An 11,271-nucleotide genomic window follows, 5' to 3' on the forward strand; every position below is an offset into this window, starting at 1 on the left:
GTTAGTTAGTTAGTTAGTTAGTTAGTTAGTTAGTTAGTTAGTTAGTTAGTTAGTTAGTTAGTTAGTTAGTTAGTTAGTTAGTTAGTTAGTTAGTTAGTTAGTAAGTCATCTTCCAAATAAAGAAATTATACTTAAATTCAAATGGCTTCCACACATACAAGACCTATGCAAAAAGCTCAGGAAATCTTCTTGCAGTCTTTTCCATCTAAGTAATTGTACAACTTTTACTGTCCTGAAACAAACTTACTTTTCGTTAGTAGAATCCTATATACGACACGGGATTACAGCCTGGGGTAGCTCTCCATACTGTAACAGTATATAACAAACACAAAACCGTTTTCTAAGAATCCTCTTAAAAAATCATCAGCACCAATACCAGCCCCAAATACCCTTGAACAACCCGGCCGTCGAGCATTACAGACACATTGAAAGAAACAGTACAAACACAAACTTAAACATCACGAGCACAAATACCATTTTCATCAACACAAATATAGTCGACGAAGATAACACAAACAACAACATGACTACAACCGATAGAAACACATGTCTAAACCCACATGTCAACATTGCTACAAACAACAACACAAACCAACGCAACACAATAAATGTCAACACAAACTCCAACTTAAATATGAATACCACCAGTCTTGTCTCAAAGCTGAAAGTTTTAAACGTCAGAAATCTATACAACAACGCAATGGTCAACGAATTCCACAACGACAGTAGATTTCTCTCACTGTCGTTGTGGGGAAAGTTTCCTTTCCTCCCTAATGATTATTTATGTTACCGCCATTAAAATATTATTAAATAAATATTTCATTTCGTTATATCATTATTTTAATCTGTATTATAAAATAACAAAATATATAAATAAATACTATTTATGTAAATTGAATTTATAATATTTATTTCAGCACGGTCATTTAAAATTGTTTATATTAAATGCATAAATAATTATTTATACTTCATGTGTCATTGCTAAATCCATGCACATTAACTAATGCATATCATAGTTTTTAATGATAATTATGTAAATTTTTAAATAGTTTTAACAAAATTAATATAATATAATAATTGTTTATTAAAAACTTAATAATAATATAAAAATTTTTTAACAAACATTATTATGACACAAAGAGTTCATTGGTAGAAATGCCAATGCAAAAGAATCCAATTATTTCCCATAAAAATTTAAAAATATTGAAAACTAAATATTCATTAAAAATTTTGGATTTCATTGAACTGAAATATTGAACATTTTAATCTACTGAACATCTTTTAACATGTGATCTATTTTTTTCTAATTAATTAGTTACATAAATAATGAATGTGTTTTTGTATGTATTGAGAAAGCTATACGCCCACAAATACTACATTACTTACTATTGTAAGTTTATAACAAAATGGCTGTAGGTCAGTTTACTGTCGCAAGTAAGTAAATAGTGGACTTTAAGCGCTCCGAAAGCTTATTTTTCTTTGCCACTCCTAGCTAGGCGCCGTTCCAGGGAGGAGCGATATTTTCCACCAAGTTCCAATGGTGAGATGACAATCTCATCAATATTACGCCTGATGCTGAACTCGCATCTCACGCTTTTTATTGGTTGTTTGCCCTTTGAAGTGATTTACTATTTTATTGTTAATCAGATCTTTTAATTTACTCTGTGGGTCTTTTGTAATTTCGTCTGTCGGATAACCAGTGTCGTAAACTGCATTGCAGAGATCGTCCCGATGTCTTCTTCTGGAAACTTTTGCTTAAGATTCCTTTTCCATTGTCTGGCTTGTTTTCCCCATTTTTCGGGGATTCTTTTGAGACACCCTTACAATCGATGATGATTCATCTTCGGAATATCTGACATAGTTTTGCACCCTTACTAAAGGAGGATTCTGACTTGAGGTTGCTCTGAGTGAAGTACGAGTTGGCTTCGAGTGTATATTAGAAGACGATAAGCTCTTTATATCCTGCAACACTATAATGGGAAGGGTATATTGGGTTTGTGCTGACGTTTGTAACACATAATAATATTTGTCCTATACTCATCATAATGTATACCAATCGGCTGGGAAGCATTTTTTGAGTCGATTTAGCCATATCCGTCCGTCCGTCTGTCCATGTAAACTTTGTAATCAAACTACAGGTCACAATTTTGAAGATAATTCAATTAAATTTGGCACATGATCTTCTATTTTCAAGAAGTTCATTGAAAATAGTTAACATCGTTCCATTATTTCACATAGCCCCCATACAACTTAACCCGTCGAATAGGGTTTTTGTTTAATATACTCGTATAACGACAAAAAGCTTGCAGAAGCAAGTTCTATACTAGTCTTGATGATCTTCATGAATTTTTTAATTATAGAGCCTCATTTACTTCTATAAAAAGCCACTTTCAAAAATTGACTTAAATTTATTCAATAATAAATGGCTTAAGTATATCTGAAACAAGGAAAAATTCAACGTCCTCTTTACCTCAGAGCTTGTGAGAGGATCCTAAGTTTTCCTATGGCTTAGGGATTTGCTATAACGGTATTGTTATTATCATCTGATACCCTACACCATGAGTACATTTTAAAAATAATTTATTTTTCATAAAGTTTTATTATTAATTTTAATCAAAGGTTCATACATATCTAAAAATGTTGGTAGGGAGAGTTAAGTCTTCTTCAATATTATTTATGTAGAATTTAAAAGTGTTATTAGTGTTTTTAAGTGAATTTTGACCTTTAAGTAATTTTCTGAAAAGGAGTTTGTATGGGGGATAGGGTCAAATGAAGCCCGATCATTATAAAAATAGCTAGTGTCATTTAAAGTTCTATAAAACTAAGTTTTGTCGACTTTTGTTAACATAATAGATCATTTAAATTAATTATAAGCCAAAAGGCCGTATTTGGGGGTACGGTTGTATGGGGGCTAGTCGAAATAATGGACCGATTTTGACCATTTTCAATAGGCTTCGTCCTTGGAAGAAGCGTGTGTGCCAAATTTCATCCAATTATCTTGAAAATTGCGGCCTGTACCTTGCGCACAAGGTTTACATGGACAGCCAGCCAGACGGACGGACGGACATAGCTTAATCGACTCATGATTCTAAGCCGATTGGTATACTTTAAGGTGGGTATAGGACCACCCACTAAAGTGGTGTAGGGTATAAAAAAATCATTATATAGAAATTAGAGCCAAACATGGACAATAATCGTTGAATTTGGTGAAGTGGTGTAGGATATAAAATTAAATCAAAACAAGTAGGAAAGTATAGTCGGGCATGGCCGACCATATGATACCCTACACCATGCGTATATTTTTACAATTTTTACTTTTATAAAATTTTTATTTTTTGTAAAGAAACTTTTATGTTGAATATTACCATAATTCCAAAATATTTAAGCCATTTATTGATAAAAAACTAAAATTTCTAAATGAGGCTTTATATAGGTCAAATATGGGCCGATCCTCGGTAAATTTGGGAAAAGGATATATTTCTAAATAACAGTTAGTTTTGTTGAGTTTCATTGCGATACAAATGGTTACAAGTCAATTTTAGTCGTTTAAGTCATTTTTTGAAGGGGGGTTTGTATGGGGGCTAGGGTCAAATATAGGCCGATCCTTACGAAAATCTGCAGTTATACTTATATAAAACTTATTTGTGCCAATTTTTAGAGAGATAGCAGAATATTTGACGTAATTATATCATAAAAAGTTCAAATCGGGAGGTACGGTTGTATGGGGGCTAGGTGAAATAATGGACCGATTTCAACCATTTTCAATAGGCTTCATCCTTGTGCCAAAAAACATGCTTGGTCCAAATTTCATCAAATTATCTTGAAAATTGCGGCCTGTACCTTCCGCACAAGGTTTACATGGACAGCCAGCCAGCCGGACAGACGGACGGACGGACATGCCTTAATCGACTCAAAAAATGATTCTGAATCGATCGGTATACTTTAAGGTGGGTATTGGACCAATATTTTTGTATGTTACAAACATCAGCACAAACGTATAATACCCTCCCCACTATAGTGGTGTAGGGTATAATCAGTCTAATTAGTTCTAAAAGTATGTGAAAGCCTTGTTAGCCTGTGCTTTTATAAAATTCAAGTTAGTTAGTTAGTTAGTTAGTTAGTTAGTTAGGTACTAAGTAAGTTAGTTAGTTAGTTAGTTAGTTAGTTAGTTAGTTAGTTAGTTAGTTAGTTAGTTAGTTAGTTAGTTAGTTAGTTAGTTAGTTAGTTAGTTAGTTAGTTAGTTAGTTAGTTAGTTAGTTAGTTAGTTAGTTAGTTAGTTAGTTAGTTAGTTAGTTAGTTAGTTAGTTAGTTAGTTAGTTAGTTAGTTAGTTAGTTAGTTAGTTAGTTAGTTAGTTAGTTAGTTAGTTAGTTAGTTAGTTAGTTAGTTAGTTAGTTAGTTAGTTAGTTATTTAGTTGGTTAGTTAGTTGGTTGGTTAGTCCCTTAAATTACAGTTTTCTTACTTCTGTCTCTTTGTGACATCCTTTTCAATCCTTTTTCATCCTTTTCAAAGGATTATCCTTAAAATAATTTTTACTTACAAAAGCCTTTGTCTTTCTAACTACTTTAATTATTACAGATTATCTTTTTATATAGATAATACTATGCATTTACATATATGTTTTTGTTTTAGCTATTAAAATATTAATTAAAATTTTTATTATGTAAAATGTATTCACATTCAGTTTTTTTTTTTTTTCTAAGAATAAATTTCATTTAAATAACTGATTTGTTAATTAATTTTTTCTAGCTTATTGTTAGTATTTTCTATTTGAAATTTAATTAACTTTTTTTCAGCAACTATGAAATGTTTAGCACATACATACACATATTTTGCACATATTTTGTATCATTTTTAAATTTTGCATATAAATGGCTGTAATGAATTATTATGACTTAAATAGTACAAAAAAAAAACATTGGAGTTTTAAAAAAAATAACCGTTTGCTACTGACAGGTTAAAATTATGTTAAAATATGCAATTTAACATAACGTCATATGAAATGAAAAAATGCAAGTAATAATGTTATATTAAACTATGTCGAATCCTCTATTCTCTGAAGGCAGGTCCTCTATAAACCGCCTGCAGATTTTGCAAAATTTGTAGCTGTGTGTCTTTATCCTTAGGTCCGACACTTATGATTTTGAATAATCATAGAGAAAATGGTTTAAGAATTTTAAAATATACGATATTTTTTCAGAAATATAGACAAGCAGAAGGGCAAGCAAAAGGGCGACATGTCTGAATTAAATCAGAACATCAAAAGGACCGGGAACATTTATGCTTTATTAGGGCTCAGATGAATATTCACATATGGAATGGCAAATCTACGTAAACCCGCCTCATTATTACTGGAGGTATATGACAAGATATTGATCAAATATCCATATTAACCTTTTGATCAAAATAAAGGACTTACAGATAATACATACAGTTGCCATTATCATAACTTTATATTCATTCTATACAACTTTGTTTTATATTTACAGATTTTCGTTATGATCGGCCATCATTTGGCCCTGGCACACCTAACAAAGGATACTTCAGAAAATTATTTTTATAAAATTTTAAAAATAATAGTATTATAACAAAATTCAATATTATTAAAAAATACTTGCTTTAGTATTGAAAATGTAATAAAATCGACTTATATGGTAACATACAGTCGGCATTTTAAGTCTTTTACTACTTTTACAATTACTCCTACTACAGGTAGTTCTTTAAATACCTTTTTGTAGTTTGTTTGCTGTTTGTTACACCCACATGCTAATATCCACCATAAAGTATAACAATCGTATAAGAATCGCTTTCTGATCAGATCTAGCTGTGTCTGTCTCTCCGTCCCTCAGTCTGTTTGTGCGTCTGTCTGCCCATGTAAACCGTGTGATTAATTTTCACGATACTTGGATGAAATTTGATACATCAATTTTGTCATAAGGTCGAAACTTATTGAAAATGGTTACAATCAGTCTATTATTTAACCAACACCCCTCGCAATCGAATTTCCGAATATGTCCAGGTGTTGGAATATATCATTGGAGCAACTTGAAAGTAGTAGTTCATCACTAAATCCCTTTAAAACGAATCGTAATTGTTGAAAATTAATCTACAGTAGAGCGTATGAGTGTTATTATTATTTCAAAATTACTCATCCCTACCGTATTCCATATAAATAGTTACAATTGGTTTGCTTTTGGAATATATCCTTGGAGCAACTTGAAATCAGTTGTTCATCATTAAATTCTTTTAAAGCGAATCATAACGGTTGAGAAGTATCATGCAGTAGGGCGTATGAGTTATTATTATTAAAAAATCACTCATACCCACCTTATTCCATATAAATAGTTAAAATTGGCTTGTTTTTGGAATATATCCTTGAAGCAACTTGAAAACAGGAGTTTATAACGTAATTCCTTTTAAGCGAATCATAACTCTTGAAAAGTATTGTACAGTAGGGCGTATGAGTTTTATTATTATTTAAAAATCACTCATACCAACCGTATTCCATTAAAATTGATAAAAACAGCTTGTTCATCAAACAATTGCTATACATCGACTCAAAACTAGTGAGGAGTGTCTTACAGTAGGGCGTATGAGTGTTATTATTATTTAAAAATCACTCATACCAACCGTTTTCTAATAAAACTGATAAAATGAACTTGAAACCAGTTGTTCATCAAAAAATTGCTATAAATCGACTCAAAACTGGTCAGGATTGTCTTACGAAGGTCGTATGAGTGTTATATTATTTAAAAATCCCTCATACCAACCGTATTCCATACAATTAGTTAAAATTTGTTTGTTTTTTGGAACATATCCTTGGATCAGCTTTAAATCGACTCGTAACTGTTGAAAAGCAATAAATCGACATATAACTGGTGAGGAGTGTTATACAGTAGGGCGTATGAGTGTTATTACTATTTAAAAATCTCTCATACCAGCCGTATTCCATTAAAATTGATAAGAACAACTTGAAATCACATGTTCATCAAAAAATTTCAATAAATCGACACATAACTGGTGAGGATCATAAAGAAAGGCGTATGATTGTTATTATTATTATTTAAAACTTTCCGTATTCCATTAAAATTGATAAAATGAACTTGAAACAAGTTGTTCATCAAAAAAATTGATATAAATTGACTCAAAACTGGTGAGGAGTGTCTTACGAAGGGCGTATGAGTGTTATTATTATTTAAAAATTACTCATACCAATCGTATTCCATGTAATTGGTTAAAATTGATTTGTTTTTGAAACATATCCTTGGAGCAGCTCTAAATGGACTCCTAACTGTTGAAAAGCCACATAACTGGTGAGGAGCGTTATATAGTAGGGCGTATGAGTGTTATTACTATTTAAAAATCCCTCTTACCAACCGTATTCCATTAAAATGGATAAAATGACCTCGTATTCCATTAAAATGGATAAAAACAACTTAAAATCACGTGTTCATCAAAAAATTGATATAAATCGACACATACTGTATGACACGCCGTGTAGGGCGTATGAGTGTTATTACTATTTAAAAATCCCTTATACCAACCGTATTCCATTAAAATGGATAAAATGACCTCGTATTCCACTAAAATGGGTAAAAACAACTTAAAATCACGTGTTCATCAAAAAATTGATATAAATCGACACATACTGTATGACACGCCGTGTCATACAGTAGGGCGCATGAGTGATATTATTATTTAAAAATTACTCATAGCATCCGTATTCCATTAAAACTGATAAAATGAACTTGAAATTAGTTGTTCATCAAAAAATTGCTATAAATCGACTCACGAAGGACGTATGACTGTTATTACTATTTAAAAATCACTCATACCAACCGTATTCCATTAAAATTGATAAAAGCAACTTGAAATCAGTTGTTCATCAAATAATGGATATTAATAGTCTCATTACTGGTGAGGATTGTCATAAAGTAAGGCTTATGGGTATTATTTTTATTTAAAAATCACTCATTCCAACCATATTCCATTAAAATTGATCACCAACTTGAAATCAACAATAAATTGCTTTAAATCGACTCATATATGTTGTTTCTAGATAACGTGTGAGTAGTTTGAGTTAAAATTTTACTTGTATTTTGTTTTTGTTACAATAACAAAATACAAGTAAATTTTGTGCTCAAACTACTCGCTCGGTATCTAGAAACAGCACAATAAACTGTTGAAAAGTAGGGCGTATGAGTGTTATTATTATTGAAAAATTACTCATACCCACCGTATTCCATTTATATGAATAAAACTGATCTATTATCCTTGGAACTATTTGAATTAAATTTTTGAACAAAAATTTGCTTTAAATCGACAAACAGGCGTATGAGTGTTATTATCATTAAAAATTTCTCCTAACCAACGTCTTTAATTTCAATGATTTATTTAAAAAAAAATATTAAAAATTTCACTAAAAATTGTTTTTTATACGAATTGTGTAGTATTTTCTTTTAGCTTTTATATTTTGGTTATTTTATTAATTTTTATTTTAATTTAAATTTATATTTAATCCTTGTTTTCAACAAATTATATATTCATTAAATTTTTTTCTAAAAACTGTGCTTTTTTAATATTTTATTTTATAGTGCTTTAGGCACTATAAAAAAAAACTTTTTAAACTTTATTAAAATTTATTTGTTTTTCTGCGCTTTTTTTTGGAATTTAGTATTAAATGAAATTTTTACCTTTTTGTGTGTGTTTTTTTTAACATTTAACATACTTTTTGTTTTTTTTTTACTTATTTTTGCCATTTATTTATATTTATTATTAGTTAAATATTTAATTTAATTTTCCACTCGTTTCACATTCAATTCACATGCTCAACTGTTGCATGAATAAAAACCACCAACACACATTATAAATATTTCATTAGATTTTTGCTTAAAAACCTAAAAAAAAATATATGCGAAATTCCCCTTAACATTTTAGTCATCGACCATTTTAGTAGATTGAAATGTAAACAATTGGAATGAATGAATTGTATAGAACAAGAATAAACAAACGTTAAAAAAACAACAACAACAAAAAACACATACTCTTTGAATAATGAACAGTTAGTAAAGAAAAACAACAAATACAATTTTACCCTTTATGACGAGCAAACAAACAAAACAGAAAAAACGTAAGTTAAAAGTATGAAAAAGCAACAATTGTATAAACACACACACACATGAACTTACGCACACATATTAAGGAAAAACAAAAGAAAAACAAACAAATAAAACAAAAAGCCAACGGATTTAATAACCGAACATACCGTTAGCATACATTTGTCTGCGTATACACACAAATACATAAATAATCACATCACGTAACGCAACACTACACAATGCAAACTAACGTAATGTTATCAGTATTGAGTAGGTTAGTAGGAAATCCCGAAGTACAAGCTTTTCTTGTTGTTGTTGTTATTGTGTTTTGTTAAAGCAACAATAAAAAAACCAACACATTTACAACAAATCTTTTTTATTAATTTTTGTTTACGATATTTCTTTTTTTTTCCAACCGAAAAGCGTTGTTGTTTACGACCGTTATGCAGCATAAAAATATTTAAACTAAATTGTAACTTATACAAACATAAGATTTTATACCATTTTCTTGTTCTTCTTCTATTTGTTTTGGCTTTCCATAGTCCTTGTTCATTGAAACCTGTAGCTTAACATTTATGTGTTGTTAACAGTTACATTTACTGTTAACATTTCACTTTATTGCTTAACTTATCATCCACATTAATGTTATGTTGACATTTTATTATTTTCTTTGTTTTTTTCATTGCAAAATAAAACAAAGTTATTGCAAAGCAAACAACATCACCTTGTGAACTTGCATTTGTCTTACAGCATAAAAAAAATATACAACATTCTGTGTAGCATAACTTTTGGCGCTTTTAAAGTTTTCAATGTTAAATAATATGTGGAAAAACTTTGCCAGCAAATGATAATAATAAATTATATAAAAATTTTTAAAGTAATTTTATACACATTTTTAAAACTTAAATATTTTATTTTTATATAATCACCATCAAAAAATATGAGGGATATATTGAGTTATTGTTATTTTTTTGTTATTCTATTTGTAACATATCGAAATATTGATCATAGACCACAAAAGTTTATATTGTCTGGGTCCTTATCAAATTCTTAGACGATATAGCCATGTCTGTCCGTCTGACTGTCTGTCTGTTAAAATCTGTCTGTTAAGCATGTCCTGTCAGAAAATGTGTAAAGTTATAGTTTACATCTCCATGTTTTCGTTCTACACATTTTTTATTACTGGAATCAGGCTGAAGGTCCATCGTCCTTTTTGGTGGTTTTACCATATACTTTGCCATTTTTGCATGGTTTCTTTCTGCAGCGTCTATTCTTTCCAACATTTATGTCTTGCGACTCTCATCAGGTGTTATATCTAGTGGGACAATTCCAGCAACTACTCATATCGCATCTAGTGAAATTGTTCTATAACCCTAAGACAGCGCTGTCTAAATTGGGACATTTCGTTATTTCTTGATATACATCTAAGTGACTTTACCCTGATGAGCCATGTAAAAAGATAGATAGACATCGTTAGTCTGGATAGTAATATCCTTCGGCTTTGACTCGGGCCTCCGACATTAGGTATAATTCTGCTTAGTACTTTGTTAAAGGCTGCTGCTTCTTCACATGTATATTCCATATGAGTCTAAAAGTTAAGCCTTTCATCAATTATAACCACTTTATTTCTATTATCTCCTTCTTCCTTCGGTTGCTTAAAGGTACTGCTTCTGTTTTGTGGTCTGCAAGTTCCAAATCTGTTTTCATAAGCAACATTCTTATGATCCATATGATTTCATTTGAATATATTTCATCTTCATCCAAGAAGCGAGCCTTGTGAAACTCCTGATGAACTTTTTTAGAGTTGTACTCCAATATCGGTTTCATAACATAGAGTTTTGTTTCTGAAATAGTCACCGATTATACTGATCAGGTAAGATGGAACATCAAGATTCCTGAGTGCCATACTGTTTTCTTAGAGTCCTCGTGCTCTTTCAACTTCTGGAAGCAATCTGTTATATATCATTAGAAGATGATGGCTCTCCGAGTGCCTTATTAGGTTTTGGTATTAGAACCAGCTTTTGTTTTTTTCCAATTGGAGGCAATTGTATTGTCTATCTATATACTTATCTATCTATCTATCTATCTATCTATCTATCTATCTATCTATCTATCTATCTATCCATCTATCTATCTATCTATCTATCTATCTATCTATCTATCTATCTATCTAT

At 30.4% G+C, this 11,271-nt stretch overlaps 2 protein-coding genes across 7 annotated transcripts in view; one reads left to right on the forward strand and one right to left on the reverse strand.

Annotated features, from left to right (window-relative positions):
* Window positions 1-11,271, reverse strand: part of LOC124420081 — a 131,544-nt gene that overhangs the window by 102,782 nt on the left and 17,491 nt on the right. Inside the window, exons 1-2 of one of the 6 annotated variants that reach the window (XM_046951827.1) lie at window positions 9,265-9,538; window positions 8,693-8,831 (exon numbers count right to left, since the gene is read on the reverse strand). The exons of 1 other annotated variant lie outside the window; for it this stretch is intronic. The gene's annotated coding sequence lies outside the window, so the exon portion shown is untranslated. Of the gene's footprint in view, window positions 1-8,235; window positions 8,342-8,692; window positions 8,897-9,187; window positions 9,539-11,271 lie in introns of those variants that run through there. 4 more of the 6 variants (XM_046951825.1, XM_046951826.1, XM_046951829.1 and 1 more) reach the window with 4 other exon arrangements.
* LOC124420082 (ryncolin-4-like) overlaps window positions 1-11,271 on the forward strand; it is a 16,527-nt gene that overhangs the window by 680 nt on the left and 4,576 nt on the right. The window lies entirely within an intron of this gene.

The sequence above is a fragment of the Lucilia cuprina genome, chromosome 5 (assembly GCF_022045245.1).
Source record: "Lucilia cuprina isolate Lc7/37 chromosome 5, ASM2204524v1, whole genome shotgun sequence".
NCBI lineage: Eukaryota > Metazoa > Arthropoda > Insecta > Diptera > Calliphoridae > Lucilia > Lucilia cuprina.